We start from the raw sequence: 18,823 nt of genomic DNA on the forward strand, positions 1-18,823 counted from the left end.
ACCCTAGAATGACTGGCATTGCCTCATAAATAAAGTTTTTAATGATTTAATGCCAAGCTAAAAGCTTGATATCATAATATGTTATGTTATAAAAGCAAACATGGTATTCACAAAATAAGTGTTTTCAGTGTTTTGCAAAAAAAAGAACATTCTAGCAAATGAAAACAGACCAATGGATGAGGTAAATAAAAAAAAGTTAAGTTCAAGCAATTAATTCATCAGCTTACCCAAAAGCAAGTATGAACAAGCAATAGTGCCTTGCCATGAATGTTGTACATTTTTTTCCTCATTAGGCAGAAAGTATTTTGAGGTAAAGAATTTGTTCTATGATAATGGTGCTAAACTACATCACTGCTCAGGTGAAATCAGAAATTTTTCCTTTCCTCTCTCCACCGGGCAAAATAAACACCACACTTCAAGTTTTTGAAAATTTTTGTCTGCATGACAGCTTTTCACTTGTTTACTGCAAAAAAATCTGTTCCTACGGCTAGGTAAGGGAATCTGCAGGTGACAATGAATGTTCCCACCTGGTGTTCCAGCAGAGATCGTATTTATTTAGATAAAACAGGAGTTTCAATACCAGAAGAACCATATATAATCCCCTTTCACCAGTAAAATAGGCAGACTGATACACCTGGCTCAGTTTAGAAGCAAAGCCAGAAGTTTCTTTCTATCATGTAGCTCAGTAACACATTTTAAATACATCAATCCTCTTCTAGCTTATGTGTTGGTAGCCACACATTTAAATGAAGATATATTTTAAGGTTCAAAAAAACTTGCTTTTATTTACACTATATCCTTTTCTCCTTAAAAAAAACCCAAAAAACAAACAAACAAAAAAACCCACAAGCAAACAGACAAAAAAAAACCACCCAACAACCCAAATCCTGCAAGAAAATGGGAAACTTACAAGCTAGAATGTGACTCCTATGGGCTGGAAAAAGTAACTGGAAAATTCCAGCTATCACCATACCAACTATGGCTCCAGACAGTTAACCAACAAACCCAGTAAGTTTCATATTAGCAGCCATGATCAAGGAACATATGCAGTAAGCATTTCTAGATCTGTACTTAAGAAAGGCCCCTCATTCCATTCCCTTTTCGTTTCTGGAAAGAATTTAAGCACATTATAATATGCTTAACTGATTAACTTAAATGTATATCTGCATTGGTTTTGTTTTTTTTTTTTTTTTTTTTTTTGCTAAAGCAAAGCAGCAAATTAGAAGTTTATGTCCAATCCTAAATTCCTGTCAACAAAACAGCACAACAGCTATTTGTGCCATTCAATCTATACAATTCCAAACCTTAAATGCTACCAGCACCTCATTTTTGTGCATAGCCTCTGTATTTATTTCCATCTAACAGTACATTCAATATATCAAAAAGTACAGTGCACTTTAAACATCTTTGAAGACAGTTTGATATAACTGCCCATAAAAGCTATTATGGCTAAGCTCAAACGCACTAAAAAAATCCAACAAAACAAACCAGTGATAAAAGTCACATTAAATTTATCTTATCAAGCTTTAAGAGAAAAAAAAAAAAAAGGTACCAAGTTGGTAAGATAAACATCTCATTAAAAGGAAACATTAAAATTTATCTAAATTCAACATCAGAATTTATTTGGGAACTAAAATGACACAGAAAATAGTTTTTCTATTCACGACAACAGAATTTCAAAAGTTTTTCCCACAGCTCATTGTTTTTAGTTCTGGGTTGGGAACCAAACCACCTACATGAAGAGTCAGAGCTACAAAGGAACTTCAATGCTAACAGTCATCTTCCAAATCACGTAAATCATAAATGTTACATCAATTCTGCATCTGCAATGTATCACCACCACACTACTGTACCACAAGAATTGCCAGTTGCTGCATTAATGAAATTACCCTAAGCACAGGTTTCTGGAAGCTGATTTATTACATCCACCCACAGCTCTGATTCAGACCATCCAAATTCAGTCTGGAGTTATTTCCTGATGAAAATCAATACCTAACTTTTACTGAGATGAGTTGCAGTATTCCCCAGAATTTTCAAACAGATAAGTAAGACATTTTTTTGCATTTATTCATCCATCAAGACTTGTCATCCTTAAAGGAACACTATAAGAAACTAAAACCAAAGTGACACAGCAAAACCCTGAGCTTCCCTTGCTAAATGCTTCTCTGGAGATAAGTGTGCTGTAATTTTCTAGCTATAAAAAATAAAAACCTTCTCAAAATTGGAAACTGACAAGAGTTCCAAGTGCCACAGGACTGCAGCACTTCTATAATTAGACTTTTAACTGCCAGCGAGGAGAAAAGGAGACATGTATTTTATATTTGTCTTATGAAGAGAAAACAGTTACCATGAAGTGGAAACTGAAATGTTTTTCAATTATTTGAATCCTAAACTCGACCAGATACTGTTTTGTGGGTTGGCTGTTGGTTTTTTTTCCGAAATGATTTTTATGCTGACAGATTTTGCAGCTCAATATACGTATCCCTAGAGAAACAAACATCCAGCTTTGCAGGTGATATGCACAGATATATACACTGACTGGAAATGTACTTTGTTTTCTGTTTTGTGCCCTCCACAAGCATCTACAACCCTCAGAATTACATCTGAAACCTGGCATCCAGTAACACTGCCATATGAACCGTGTGTTAAAATCAGGTACTTTACAAGTGTCTATTTGGAAAGTACTTCTCATTCAGTATTGCAAGCTAATTAAAAAAAAAACCCTTAAAATTCTCGCTACATTCAATCTCTATGACATGATTTAGCAGCCAAGCATGTCTAAATAAAAATCTTGGAAGTCAGACACAATTACTGTAAGTAATAAACACAACTTCTACCCACAATTAGGCTTCCACTTAAAATCTTAACTTGAACACTAACAAAGTTGTATTCTGCTTTGCATGTATTGTGAGTTATTGAGTGCTGGATTAAGAAAAACCTAAAAAAAAGCATTTTTTTCCGAAGTGGGAGGAAATGCTTTATGTCTTAGGAAAAACAATCATTAAAATGTATAAGAATTACTCACCTGTCTCCAGAGACATTAAGTCTTTAACAACGGCTTGACACACAAACAAGAAAACCCACGTAAGGATGTGAGGACAACCCTGTTCTCCTGGTAGCTGTTTCCCAATGGGTACTGCACAAGGCTGACCCAGAGGAAAAGCAACTCAGCTGTCAGGACTGTTAGACTCTGAGAAAGCTGATACCAGAGTGATGTCACTTATTCCTGAAATGTTACTGCAGCTCCAAACTACTGACTCTCTCCTACCAATAAAATCTCATCCTCTACATGACAGAAAACAAAATGTTTAACTACAGGATTAAGTTTCAACAGGAGATAATAGCACAGATTTTAACAGCATATCTCAAGCTTAGACAAACTATTACAGTCATAAGGAAGTGAAGGAGGAAAAAAAAAACACAAAACACAAAAAGAGCCCCAGATGTTATCTAAATCTAATGTTATCTCTTCTAATTGTCTTAACCTGAAAAGATTTTCTTTCTGGCAGCAATAGCAGAAAATTCATGAAATGAAGGGGAAGAGCAAAGATGGCACCACAGCATCACTGGGCATCTGTCTACAAAGCTCCAGCTAACTCAGCTGAGAAGTTCTTGGCCTGGCAAAGTGCCCTCAGCCAGGTCACCTTTCTCCCTTTTTTGACTTCTTTCTGCCCCGAGGTTTGCCCCACAATGGAAGTTCAATCCTCAGGATTTTGCCCAACTCCATTGGGAAACATTTTTTTGGGATGGAAAGAAAAAAAATAATAATGAGCAAAAACCATAATGCTTGTGTGCTAAAATCAGGAACTTTTAATGCTGAAATAGATGCATCCAAACTACTAATGCAGCATGGGAAGCTACAAACACTGTGAAGAGCATCACAGAAAGGAAAGAAATGATCACAACAGGCACTGCAGGAAATTTCTATATGAGAAAGAAAAACCAGGGCCTAATACTCTACTTTAAAAACATAAAGCAAGAAGGAGATGAAGAGCATTAATAAATTATTTGGTGCATAAAATTCACTTTTGCAATAGTAAAAAGCAAAGTTGCAGCTGAAGGGATGTCTGAGGTCTTCTACAAAAACCCAAATTTTAGACTAGAGAGCAGAGGTCTTTCATATTAAAACCCTAAACATCAAAGATTATCTTCATGAATATTTTCAAATCAGCATCGCACACATCTTTAAATATGACAGCCCACAGATTTCCAACAGTCCCGAGCCAAGAGCATCCTAAATTAGAGCTGGTTAGCAATCAACGGTGGCACTGTGTGGGCAAGCACTACCTTTAGTCAACCACACTGAGGGCAGTGCAAGCCTTTCTGCAAAGAAAAGGCCTGGATTTGGGACATGTATTACTGAAAACATGTGAGCTAAAAAGAGACAAGTCTTGCAGAAAAAAAAATGCAAATTCACAAGATAAATTGCTACTTTTTAAAAAGTGATGCCACTCGTGCAAGATGAGAAATCCTAAGGAATGCATTAAGTAACCATCTAGAGAGAACACAAGCCTTCAAAGCAAAGAAATGGCAAATTAAGTTAGAACAACAGAAAACATTCTTCTGATAGCACTGGGAAAACACCCCAAAAGTGGCAGGCAGTCAGAGAAGGCTTAAAGTGGGGATTGAAACCTGAGCTATCCCTCAATTTTCAGTGTGAGCAGAATCTGGGGGGCAGAAGGAACTAGAAATAAATGCAGGGTACAAGCTGCCGTGGGGGCCAGGAAGGAAGTGGTTAAAGAGAAGCAGCCAAGTGCTCAAGCAGTGCCCAGGACACTCCTGCCAGAAGCCTGTTCAGAGCTAATGGGTGAGATCATCAAACCCTTCTGTGGCAGAAAGAGGCTGGCTCCAAAATCCACAAGTGCTAAACCCCGAAGGCAAGTGACCTATTTTGAAACAATTTCAACCGTCACACTTAGAATAGCAAAAATCTGGGGTGCAAAACCTGCAAAATGCTGTTTTCTGAAAAAGTATGGAATGTGAGACTTGAGCCAAATATTAACAATGCAGAAATGAGTTAGAAAATGTAAGAGTTCTACCATCAGTCATGTGCTAAGTGGTCAATATTAGACACTGTGCCTCCTTCTCTTGCTTGGCACATTTAATTTACAATAATGATCCACTGCTTGAAATGAAGTTAGCAATCTTCTTTTTTTTTTTGATAGAATATGATAAGTTTTATAGAAGTAATTAATCTCCTGTTAATTCTGTGGCATTAAAGCCTCTCACTGTAAGAGCTGTGCTATTTCCAGAAGAATCTAAATTTCATTAATAGCCTCCAGGCCTGAGTTCAGTGTTAAGACTTGATGAAGCATTAGCACATGACATTGGAAGACAAAGATCTACCAGTTTTGAGACACAGAAGCTTACCAGAATGTAAGGGTTGATTTTGAAAGAGGAAATTTTAATATTTAATTACATGGACCTTCTATATTTTTCCAGTTATCAATTTCATTTAAAAAACAGTTATTTCTGAAGGCCTTCTGAGATTGCAGTCAGTACTGAAGCACCATAGTTTTCAACAAAGATCTTAACATCCTAAAAATATAAGACAGCTAAGACTAATCCTAACAGTCTAAATCAGAACAGGACAACAGGACACACTTTGTCACTGTTGAACTAGAGAGTTACAGACTATTCCACTAAACATAATTTGCTCTTTTTGAGAAGAATTTTTTTCAGCCAAACCAATACAAAGACAAAACAACATAACTGAACCTAAGGAGCAGGGGAAAATAAAATTGTTCTGGGCACATATGTATAGTCAACCACATGGTAATATTACCTATATTTTCCACAGAATTCAGGGGTTTATGTTCATGTCTAACTTACTAAGATCTTTATCATGTTGTTTCACTAAGGTCTTTAGATATTTGATTTAGGGGACATGCTTCTGTTAGTTCAACAGGCTGCCTTATGGACAGTCAGTGTAAATGCTATAATATACAAAAACCTTAGGTAAAAAAGATGTAACAGAGGATGTAAATCATCTTTTCTCATGCAAGGATATCAGATGACCAAGACTCTTGGTGGTCATCAAGTTCAACCTCATGCTCACAGGTAATTCCAATGCCAGATCAGATTGCAAAGGCCCTTGTCCAGCTGAGTTTCAAAAATCTTCAATGAAGACTTGGAATCATTCTCTGCTCAAGAGGCTTGAGGTTTTTACTACTATTATTATTTTAATCTGTTAGAATGTGCTTTATTGCAGTTTATGACCATTGCTCTTTTGAGAGTTCTGAGGAGGGTCCGTCTCATTTGTCTTAGGTAGAAAGATATGGCTGGGGTTCTGTATTGTATTTTCCCATATGTTAGAGGTGGGGCAGGTATCTTCTGTTCATTGGGCACTTTTCTTTATCTCTTCCACATCCAATCTTCCCTCCAGGAGATCTCTTCTGTTAATGGGCCAGTGAGTGTCCCTGCATGGCTGAGAAAATTCCATTATCCCATGGGGAGATGCTCTGCCCAGAGGGAGGAGCCAAGCATTCCTACCTGGATACAATCTGACTTTTGAAACACCACAGGCAGCCTTTTACCACTGCATTCCCAGAGGAACAGCTTTCTTCCCCACTGCATTCCCAGAGGAACAGCTTTCTTCCCCACTGCATTCCCAGAGGAAGCCCAGGCCCATCTCCACCAGCCCTGGAGCTTCAGAGGAAATCTCCCCCCTTGTCCAGGATCCCTGCTCCAGAAGAAGCACAGCTGGAAGTGCTGGAGGGCTGAGCCACCATGGGATGGGACTGCTGCCACCTCCCTGACCCACAGGCTGTCAGGTCTATTCTGACTCTGGCAGTGGTTTGGTTTTTCTTGTATTATTGCATTTGTATTTTTAATTTTCCTAGTTAAGAACCATTATTCCTATTCCTACACCTTTGCCTGAGAGCCTATTAATTTCAGGAGAGGGTTTACATTTTCCATATTAAGGGAGGTTCCTGCCTTTCTTAGCAGACACCTGTCTTTTCAAACCAAGATAATTTATAAAGTCCATGTTGTTAATGAAAGGCTGCAGTTCAGTGCCTGCTTTTGTCATCTCTTTAGGCTACACAGATGAATCCCCTTCTAGCACACCGTATCTCCTGGCCCTGTAGCCTGCTAGTGCTGGACTCACTCATGCTTATTTCCCTCTCTCTCACACTGATGTGACCAAAACCAGACAGATTATTCCAGAAGAGATGGCAATAATCACCATTCTCCCCACGACAGTTAACCTTCATCCCCATTACAGCACATCATCCTGCTTGTCTCCCACCATTACCCGCAGGCCATTTTTGGGCTGCTGCTCCTCCACCTGCACACTGGCCTTTGCTCAACTCCAGCCTGCTCCACTCTGCTCACACCTCCAGCCTGCTGAGCTGCCTGTGGGTGACCACCCTGAGCCCTTCTCCCAAGGGTGCTGTTATCCAGGAACTTGATGATGCTGCGCTCTGCTTGACTTGCTGATTAGGGAAAAAATAGTTCCACCCCAGCAGCAACTCCAGGAATTGACAGAATTCAGGCTACAGGGCTAGGAGATGTGATGTGCTAGAAGAGGTTGAAGGGATTCATGTGTTTAGCCTGAAGAGATGACAAAAGCAGGGACTTAACTGCAGCCTTTCAATAACTTAATGGAATTTATAAATGGGACAGACTCTCTTCAGAACTGTAAAAAGAGCAATGGTCATAAACTGCAATAAAGCACATTCTAACAGATTAAAATAATAATAGTAGTAAAAACCCCAAGCCTCATGAACAGAGAATGATTCCAAGTCTTTCTTCAAGATTTTTGAAACTCAACTGGACAAGGGCCTTTGCAATCTGATCTGGCATTGGAATTACCTGTGAGCATGAGGTTGAACTTGATGACCACCAAGAGTCTTGGTCATCTGAAATTTCTTCATGAGCCTCATTCCTGTGTGAGAACTGACTTGCTGATCAGTGACAAAATAGTTCCACCCCAGCAGTAACTCCAGGAAAGGCTCCCTGTAAACAGCCATTGATTTGAAACTTCAAACTATTGATTGCTTATGGTGCAGTAAATTCTTCACCATTTATCCAACCCATAGCCCGCACTCAGACACAAAGGTACCACATTAAGATACATCAAAAGCCTTGCTGTATGTGGTTTCCACTGTTTTCCCCCTCAGTTGCAGAGGAAGTCACTGTAGGAGGTAGCCAGCTTGGTCAGGCAAGATTTTTCCTTGATATATCCTTGGATGCCTGTTTCAAATTACCTTCCAGTCTTTCACATGCCTAGGAACAGTTTACATGAGAACTTGCTTTTTAATATTTTCATGGAAAGAGGTGAAGCTGACCAGTGTTTAGTTCCCTGGATTCCCTTTCTTGCCTTTTTTTTTTTTTTTTTAACATAGTAATGTTTATCTATTTGCAGTCATCAGGGTTATGCATGTTGATAAAATCACTCTCGTGGTGACATCTGTCAGCTCACTGATCACCCTCAGCTGTTTATGTTCCTAGAATAAGAATCCATGGCTGTTTTAAGCATTAGTAAAAAAATAATTTTAAAGTGAATGACATATTAAAAAAACAACAAAAAGCAACCTAGGAGGGGTAAGGGTCTTAAGGCAGCTTACGTCTGTCAAAACAACAACAAAGAGGTGGAACAACAAATGACCCCATAGGAAAAACTTCCCTGGTCCAAGTTGCTGAAATGCTCCAGGATATACTGTGAGCTGCCATCTGATATTTCCTCTGTATCCACAGTCTATGACTGAGAGAGCACTGAAGTGCTATCCAAACATTCCTTTAAGCTTGCCCTGCTCAGTTTAAGCCCTATACACCATGAGCAAAAATTATAATGAATTTGAATGCAGGAATTTTGACTGCTTGCTGTTGACAGTACAGACGGAACAAGTTTTCCCAAAGGGAAAGCCCAAACTTGGGCTTGCAACTGGAATGCCTTGTTCTGTCCCAAACATCAAAGAAGCTAAAGACAGGTAATGGAAACTGCATGCAGCATGAACATCACCAGTCCAGCAACCTCAGCAGGCAAGGCAATGCCTCCACAGCCCACGGGGCACTTTTTCCCAATTACATGACTCAAAAAGACACTGACAGCAAACCTTAAATGAGCTTGGGAATAATCAGGCAGCATTTAGAGTTGAAGCCTTTCTAGAATAACATGCTTATAGTTTATATACATATAGCCTTTGATTCTATGCATTGAAAATGAAAAGAAACAGTGAATATTTCCTCCTTCCCAATGCTTTCAGAGGAAGGAAACAGCATTTTTACATTTACTGCTGAAAGACCAAGGCTAAAGCAAATGCGTGGTTAAAGAACACATTAATTTTACAAACATATATACATTTCTCAGCTACAGCATCTTTTATTAACACAAACTACACTCTCATGCTGCTGGAGTTGCCATTAGGCAGCAGCTGAAACAAAATCTTTCAGGGAATTTTGGCACACTGCTGAAGCCAACATCATCAAAACCTTCTCTTCACTCAGTCACAGAAAGGTTTGGATTGGAACGGACTTTAAAGATCCTCTGCTTCCACCCCCCTGCCACGGGCAGGAATACCTTCTACGATCCCAGGGTGTTCCAACCCTGTCCAACCTGTCAGCTTTCAGGGATGAAAGCATTCACAGCTTCTCTGGGCAACCTGTGCTAGTGCCTCACAGGCAAAAAGTTCTTCTAATACCCAACTAAACCTGCCTTTTTCAATTTAAAACCACTGCACTCACCCTGTCACTATCTGCCTGTGTAGGTTCCTCTCTCTCCTTTTTCAAAGTTCCCTTAGCTCCTTCCCCTGCTTTTCTAAAATGCACTTCATGTTTAATCCAGAATACAACTCATCACAAAAGAGCCATCACAAAATCTGATTATTTAGAGATTTTATTCACTGGAAAACAGATTTTCAATTATGTACCAGACATGAAGGACCCACAGTCTCCCACAACCCATCATTAAGGGTTGCATCTTCCGAGATGGAAGGCAGACACTTATTCCATTTTCTGAAGCCTGTGACAGTCTTCTGCTCCCTCCAGTGGCAAAAACCCAAATATAATCCACAAGGAGGCCACTGAAGCAGCATCACACACACATACAGACAGCACTGTTCTCACAGGTTCTTCAAACGCAAAATTGAGTGTGCAAAGGAGTTTTATTCTACAAAAAATAAGGAATGGTCTACATCAACATTAATCTTGCTTTGTGCAAAAAAGTTTTTGGAATTTATAAATATAAAGTAGTTGCTAATGGAAACATTTAAAATTAATCTATAATCATAACATTGACAGCAATTTTTTGGGATTATGATAAAGAAAAAAATAATTTTAAAATTAAAATATTGTTGATAGAAGTATTAGCAGCAATCTTCTGTTTAAAAAAAGGTCACAGGAAGCTCCTGCCACACAGACATCACTTGCCTACTCTTACTACCCTTCTAATGTTGTTTTCTCTTAAGCTTCAAAAAGTTTTTAAAAAGTAAGCATAGTAAGAATATTATTTCCTGAAAGATGAACCAAATGACTATGTAAAAAATAATTCTGACAGTGTAATTTGACGATATATATTTTACATTTTCTGTATTCAAAGACTGACAGCAAAATGGCCTTATTTGAAATATTTTTGGCTTATATTAGTGGCACCTGTGATTCCTTACCTTCAGTAAGGAATGATAAGAAAAGAACCCCAGGGATTTTTTTTTTTTATTTCGTGCACTAAATGAGGTGAGCCACTGAACCCACATTTGAAGGTGCAAAACATTAACAGAAGGCTTTCAACATCATATGTAAGAAAATCAATTACTGAATGTCACTGGTCCAAACTGAACCCATTGCCCACAAATACAACTTCATAAGGTTACCCTAAAACTTAATTCTAAAATTTACCGGAGGTTTTATGCAGCCCAAAAGTTTTCCAATATAGATAATGAAAATCACCTGGAGGCTGTGATTCTTTTAAATATATTTAGATGTGCAATATTTACACCAAGTCAAAGCTATCTAATAAGTTAAGAGAAGCCCCAAATGATATGGCAATTAATATGGTTCAAAACCGCATCTAAAGACCTTCCACACTGGAGCTTCCCCTCTTATTTCCAAGTATCACTTCTAAAGCAGAGAAATAGCAGCCTGCATTATTTTTTCATACTTCAAGTTTCTTTAGAGCTATTAAATTAAAGCCCTTGGACTGTCACAAAGTGGTTCCAGCCAGACTTCACATCTCTGATTTATCCTGAGGAACCAAACAAGGAACTCTCACTGTCAGTGAAATAATTGCTACTCACACAGAGTAATGATGTCAAATCTCCTGTCTTAGGCTGAAAGATGTGGCTGAGGGTGTGTATTCTGTTCCTGTCTGTGAGAGGTGGGGCAGTTATCTTCTGTTCATTGGGCACTTTTCTTTATCTCTTCCACAACCAATCCTCCTTCCAGGAAATCTCTTCTGTTAATGGCCTATTGAATATCCCTGCATGGCTGAGAAAATTCCATCATCCTATGGGGAGATGCTCTGCCCAGGGGGAGGAGCCAAGCATTCCCACCTGGATACAATCTGACTTTTGAAACACCACAGGCAGCCTTTTACCACTGCATTCCCAGAGGAAGCCCAGGCCCATCTCCACCAGCCCTGGAGCTCCAGAGGAAAACTCCCCCCTTGTCCAGGATCCCTGCTCCAGCAGAAGCACAGCTGGCACTGCAGGAGGGCTGAGCCACCATGGAATGGGACTGCTGCCACCTCCCTGACCCATAGGCTGTTAGCTCCTATTCTGTCAGTAGGTTTTTTTTTGTTTGTACTATTCTATTTGTATTTTTAATTTCCCTAGTAAAGAACTGTTATTCCTATTCCAGTATCTTTGCATGAGAGCCTTTTAATTTCAGAATTATAATAATTCAGAGGGAGGGGGTTTACATTTTCCATTTCAAGAAAGGCTCCTGCCTTCCTTAGCAGACACCTGTCTTTTCAAACCAAAACATGTTGATAGTAGCCTTACCACAAACTGCACTGAAGCCAGCAAGGCAAGGTTTGCACAAGGATCTTTCATTACATCCATGGACAATGCTGGAAATGGGTGACCAGCAAAGAGCTATTGCTCAAACTTAAAGGTAGCACTGCTCTTTGAGTCTAGAAAGGTGAAGCTCATCTTGCTGAGTTGAAATTAGGTGTGAGCATCACACCAACAAACAGACAAGCAATTTTAGAATCCAGTAAAAGGGAGCAAGACTTGTTCATTTAATTCCATATTACTTTTTTCTTTCTCTCCCCAAAAGGAAGGTGCTAAATTGGTGGGATTGGCTGAAGTGGTTAAGAGAATTATGTGCCTTAAAACCATTGAGTTTGTGAGTTTTAAGACATAACAGCTTTCTGAATTTCATTTCCATGCTTGTTTTGCAAATTTCCCTGAGGATTAAGGTGACAGTATGGCAAGCAGCTTTCTAAGGATTTTTCTCCAGGGTCTTTTAATGATTTTGCAAATGTTCACGCCAGTGCACAGCAGTTGCTTAGCTTCACTGGCATGGTTTCTATAAATACATTCCAGTCAGGTTAGGTCAGTCATTTTGATATCTCAAAAATAATCAGACGATCAAATATTCACTACTTGAGCTTAAGACACATTTCCCCCAATAATTATAACAAGATTCATATTGCAAACAGTTCAGCTCTTTGCAGAATGAATTCTGATGATCCATATCTATTGGATATTGCCTGTCAGAAAACATTAATTGAATGTTTGGACAGAAACAGAATTACTGATAACCATCTCCAGTGTCATAAAGGCCTTGATACAATCTGAAAAAAACATCTGGTTAGAAGTTATGAGCTTCTCTATTTTACATATTGGGGTAGTTGTTTTTAACATAGATCTGACATGCCAAAGTTATTTATCAATAACTTTAAACCTGTAAATTATAATTTCTTCCTCTAGAGCAAGGACTGTGATGTCAACAGGATCAGCAAAGGAATCTATGGTCTTTAACTAATTTCTTTTCTAGATAAAGAGTAGCAGGGTCTTACTCATTATTATTCCTTATTACTGTAATTCTTCTGTTAAAAAGGTTTCTTCTATTTTCATTCAATATGAGAAAGCTGCATAGAAGTGGAAGTGTATTCACCAGTCCCAGTGTCTACATTTTTATCAATATGAATGCTACTGCTGTGTGCATGAGGTCCCCCAAGTTAAAAGTAAAGAAAGTGTAGACTATTTGCAGGCACTGAAATGCTTTTCAGTGAAAAAGGGTCCAGTGTTCACTACTCAAATTGTAAACTTTTCCTCAATGCTACAGGGATATCAGAGCTTTGCAGGGAATCAGATGGAAAACATTTTAGAACTACTGAAAGTATTTTTCTTCTAATATTTTTTAAGGAAACAGCTGTGCCATTTTTATTTAATCTTTTATACAAAACTATGGAGGAAGCAAGAGACAAAAAACTGAGCCTGGGAAGCCAAAGAGCTTTCTGTATCAGAAAGTGTAGAAGTGTAAGAATCTAGAAGTGTAGAGGAACTACCACATGGTTGTGGTTAGTGTAAAGCAGTGGTTAAACTTGCACATAAGGTATGGACACACCCTTAGCACTCACATGACACTGACATTTCTGAGCTTCTCTTCTCTTGGCTGCTGTGCTAATATTTTTCCATATAGTTCTCTGACTTTGTTCAAGCTTTCCATAGCTGCAGCAGAAGCTTTCATAAATTTTTGTGTGAAAATGGAGAAGGGGAATGCAGTCAGAGACTCTCAACATCACCTTAACAGAGTTGTCAGGAAATGACACATGACCACTCTACTAGACATGTCACTATAACATAAAATGAAAAAATGAAATAAATCTAATTATGTTGAAGTCCCACACTGATTAATACATTTAATAGTCTTGTCTTAACAAAATTGAAATGGTACTTGGTTTCAACACAGACAAGGTAATGAAATAAAAAACTGCATCCAATGGATGAAATGATCAATCTGAATCTGTCCTGTGAATGTGAATCATTACAGGACTCAATAAGACAAGAACATCTTGGTGCTCAGGGCCCTGAGCTGATGAATTTAGGACCTTAAACTTCCTGTTTTACAGGGCAGGGCCATGGTAATATACCAAAAGAGAATTTCTACATGGAATCATGCAAAGCTGGTAGCTAAGATATTGAAATCAATCCAGCTTCATGAGCAAGAAGCTTCTCTGGGATTTTCTTCCTATGGGGCCAGGTGCAGCTTTGCACTGACATGCATTTCAGTGCCTGAGGCATTTGACTGACAGTCATCATCAAGCTAATTGCTAATGTGTCCTTTGGCTTCGCCAGCCTTCCTCTGTGATCCTCATTAAGTAAACCTCTGTTTCCATTCCCAATTTGTACTATCATGATATAAAATACTCCCCACCATTAAAACAGAGAAATACAACTAAACAGCTAAATACAACTAAAGCAGCAGCTAAATACAACAGCTTAATGTTAAGTAAACCACTGTTTCCATTCCAAATTTGTACTGTCATGATATAATATACTCCCCACCAATGCAACAGCTAAATGCAACCGCTAAATGCAACAGCAAGATACTAATACTGCAATGGAAGGTTGTGAGAATCATTTAGATCCTATTTCTGATCATTTAGACAGCTGGAAATCCAATTCAGCTGCTCCTGCAGGAAGCACATCATGGCCAGAACCACACTGTACTTCCAGAAGCAGCATTAAAGAATTTATTTTGACAGCCTCAGTTTGAGGGCTACTAAGGATATCTGTCTTGTCTTTGCTCATAAGAACAAATGCACCGGGCAGAGTGGGCTGAAACAGATGGTATTACCAAAACTGGCATTGTTTAAGTCATGACTTTCGTTCTCTGCTATGACAACCTTGATGGCTTGGGCTATTTTCTCCAGGAGGAAAAAAAAAAATAAAATCATCCTATTTCTCAGAACAGTTAAAAAAAAAAAAGTTTAACATATATTTCCTAGGCAAGATACAATGTTTCATATCAGACAAATTTCTATTAACTAAAATTGTTAAGACTTGTATTGATATCCTGCATTTTAACAACAGCTCCGAAAACCTTTTGGTATTTTTTGTTTCTTCGTGCATTTTTTCCTCTCCAAAACCACCATCATATGCTGATCTCATCCTGTCAAAAAGAACTGTCCATTTAAAACAATTCAATAAATGCATTTTGCTGGTTTTGTTTTTATCTTAATCATTGAGGTCATACTTAAAGGGACCTCAACACTCCACATGGCAAATCCTGTTCCAGGAAAACTTTACAGGTCCTTCCACTAAAGATGTTACTCAGTGTTGTCACCAAACACAATGCTTTCACTGATTAAAAGGTTTTTATTCAGTTGCCCATATGCTAATGTTCATGTAAATGACAGATTTTCTGCCAATATGGTTATGTTATGATTGCATGGAAAAAAAACCCTGCACACATAATTATATATATTATGGCAAAAGAGGCAAAGGGACCATTTGAAATATAAAGACAGCCAAATTTGGAATAAACTTAAAGACTGAAAATACTGAAATACTGATTAAGTTAATAGTTTCCATATAAATAGGGAAGTATAAAACATGGAAACCCTTTGATATTTGTGGCAAGATATAAATTGATTTGATTTTTTTGCCAAGATATTAATTGCACAAGTCCCTTCAAGTGGCCTGAAGTACATCAAAATTAACATTTCCTTTCTTTTCTCCTCAATGGGTCATACTTTGAAAGAGCATCAAGTTTTGATTGACTTGGAAAAAATGAAGTCACTGTATGGTACATGCTTCCATTAAACTCAGATTAGTTTAAGGAAAGCACAAAGCAATTCCAGTTTTCTTACAGCCATTGACATGTTTAAATACTAAACTGTTGTCTCCTCACCACAGCATGGAAATGTGCATAAGACTGAATATCCTGAAAACATTTTAAAATATGGAAACATGCATAAACATAAGGAAAGTGATATTTTACTGAAAACACACTGGGAAAATTCAAGCTTATGTATAATTTTGAGAAACATTCCTGTAGTTTTGTTTTTCCCCTTTTCCCTTCCTTATGTTCTTGAGAGGGATGGAAATTCTGATCCACAAAAAGAAATATTTTACTTACTCTTGGTTATCTTTTAGGAAATTTAAAGTTCCAAACAACCTCTTCATACAGAAATCATTTGCTAAATTTTCATTGACAAGATAATCCCAATAAATATCTATTCACTACTGAATTGCAATGATCTAGTGTATTCATGGCAAAAATCTGCCAGAATTCACAGGATTGTATTTAATACCCATTTTAAATCTCAGTGTGCTGAAAGAGTAGACAATTTTTAGCTCATTCAGCAAGGATTTAGCCAGCTCATTATTTCCACTCTCCTGGTACAAAAAAAAAAAAAAGCCAAATATTTTTAAAAATAACATAATGCCAAATATTTTAGGTTTTCACTTTAACAAACCCATTCCTCAACTTATACCAGACACATATAGAAAGAACTAATAATGCCTGCTTTACTTTTCCATAAAATCTCAGACTCAATTATACATGGCTGTCATTAGAGCCAATTTATTTTAAATGAGTACTGGTGTACATTTTCTTTTTCACTTGGAAAAGTAAATTTAGCTCATGCTTGTGAAACATAGCTCCACTCCTTCCTCCACTTCATAAAAAAAAAAACCCACTAATAAATGGCAGTATAAGATTGTAGCAAATTGTCTAAAATAGGTCAAGATCTGATGCAGAATGCTGACAAGGTTTTTAGACACAACCTTCAGCCTAAAATTGTCACAGGCTCTCCATCCTCTCCATCTGGCACACCAACTGAGTATGTGCAATTGTCAGAAGTAGTAAAATCTCTTATTTAGAGCACAGTGTGAATGGAAAAAGGCTGAGATTTCACTGTCCAAAAGATTTTAATAATTCAAAAACCTGTTGGCAGGCAGCTAAAGTGATACATATACAAAGGTTCCCCTTCACCCCACATCCTTAACTGATTTTTTCCCCCTATACAAACAATTGTATTTATAAAAATTCAAGCAAAAAGTTTATTTAAACATTATTTCAGCAGCGGTGCTCCCTCAAAAGGACTAAAGCCACCACCACATTCTCACTGCTCTCCTGGTGCTAATGTGCCACAGAACTCACTGATTTTTTTATTCATGTGTAAAAAAAAAATTATTTTTTTCATCCTCTTCAAAAAATAACTCAACAGGTTGAATTACATGCCTTACATTTTCAGTCATGAATGAGTTCCTCAAGTTCCTTCAACAGACCTCCAGCTTCTAAAAATCAGAACATCTACATAGCACAATCCTAGGAACTTAAACCTTTCATTCTGCTATTTTATTGCCAATTACAATAAATTGATCCACAAAATACAAGAAAATCCTGATGACTGCTGACATGCATAAAATGACTGAATGATAACATTTCTTAGCATGGAAAAGCATAGTTTTATTCCATTTTAGTCCTCAATTCAATGCAATTTAAATGCATTTTGAATAATCTTGTTCATCCAGCAGCCCTTACATACATTCACCTCCCTCTCCGCATGTTCTCTTTGTATGTGTGTATATATATGTATTTATGCACGCACACATCTAGAAATAGAAAGAAACCAACAAAACTAGCACAGAGTAGAACTGCAGCAAAACAAAAGGCAATCTACTGTTGTCAAGTTTTCTGAGTTCTCAAAATAACCTCTTTATGCAAAGCCACCATTAAGATCATAAACACAAGGCAGAATTTTTGTTTTTCCCATGACCCAAAATGGACATGAATATTCAATAAAATTGGAAAAGTTCTGCAGAGGAGACAGTGTCTTACCTACGGAATTCAGTTAACCTTTGTAACAATAATGTAAGAATTGAGCTTTTTTGGAAAACTAACCAGAGTCAGCACTTCAAAGGAAAGAATAAATATTATCTTGAAGAGTAAAATAGACATGATCCAGGTTATAAAATTAGCTTGTGATGTTTAACACTTGCAAATTTATGTTTTCCTTTAGACTAAAACTATTTCTTTATAAAACCTGTGAAGTACAACTTCCTGAGAGGTTGGAAGCTCTCTAGGATTGTCCAGAAATTGTCCCATGGTAAATCTGTGTAGCTTCGTATTATTCTCCAGATCTCTGTGACACAGCTCAAGGCACCTGAAGGCATCACCACTATCAAAGCACATGTTCCAGCTATGAGGTAAAACTCCTAACAGAAATAACTAATATAAAAAAAACTAATAATGTTTTGAAGGCAATGAGTTAGTGTAACAAGTAAATGTTGGTGCTTGTCATATTTTTTTTTTTTTTGGTTGAAGTTTGGATTGAAAGTTTTTGAGGTGATATTTTGTGTTTAGACCTAAATGTTTATTTTTTTATCTATTCTATAGTCTCACAAGCAGGGAGTTTTGTAGTATTTTACTAACAAGTTACAAAATGGTTAACTATCATTTTTTAATAAGGTCTTTTAAGGCTGAACTATCTAATTAAGAGATTACACTTAAATTATTATTGTTTTTAACTTAATAACCAATCACTCAAAGTTAGCAATGCAGACGTTTTTGTTTAATTATAAAATACCACTTAAATACCTGCTCATAATCTTAGTGTTATCCATTAATTTTGGAAGCTTTCTCCATAGCCTCAGGTCAAATGCAGTTCTCTCTTGGGGGTCAGTCTGTCAGCACAGAAAGTCTAAAATTCTCAGCATCCAGGACTCCAACAGCAGTAGAGTGATTTATTTTGCTCAGCACAGGTCTGCAGTTGCCCCTGGCTGTCTCTCTTTCATCATTTGTCACAGCAGCAATCTAGAATCCCGTTCTGGCAGCCCAAGCACAGCTTTTCTGATGGGTTATGACAGCCCTTTGCCACCAGAAGGCCTCAATTAAATGCATTATCCTCAGGCTTTAACAAAAATCT

General features: G+C 37.6%; 1 protein-coding gene across 16 annotated transcripts in view; it reads right to left on the reverse strand.

Annotated features, from left to right (window-relative positions):
* PLEKHA5 (pleckstrin homology domain containing A5) overlaps nt 1-18,823 on the reverse strand; it is a 165,810-nt gene that overhangs the window by 85,698 nt on the left and 61,289 nt on the right. Inside the window, exon 1 of one of the 16 annotated variants that reach the window (XM_021535141.4) lies at nt 3,026-6,087. The exons of the other annotated variants lie outside the window; for them this stretch is intronic. The gene's annotated coding sequence lies outside the window, so the exon portion shown is untranslated. Of the gene's footprint in view, nt 1-3,025; nt 6,088-18,823 lie in introns of those variants that run through there. 16 annotated transcript variants of the gene reach the window in all.

Source organism: Lonchura striata, chromosome 1A (genome assembly GCF_050655825.1).
Source record: "Lonchura striata isolate lonStrDom1 chromosome 1A, ASM5065582v1, whole genome shotgun sequence".
Lineage (NCBI taxonomy): Eukaryota > Metazoa > Chordata > Aves > Passeriformes > Estrildidae > Lonchura > Lonchura striata.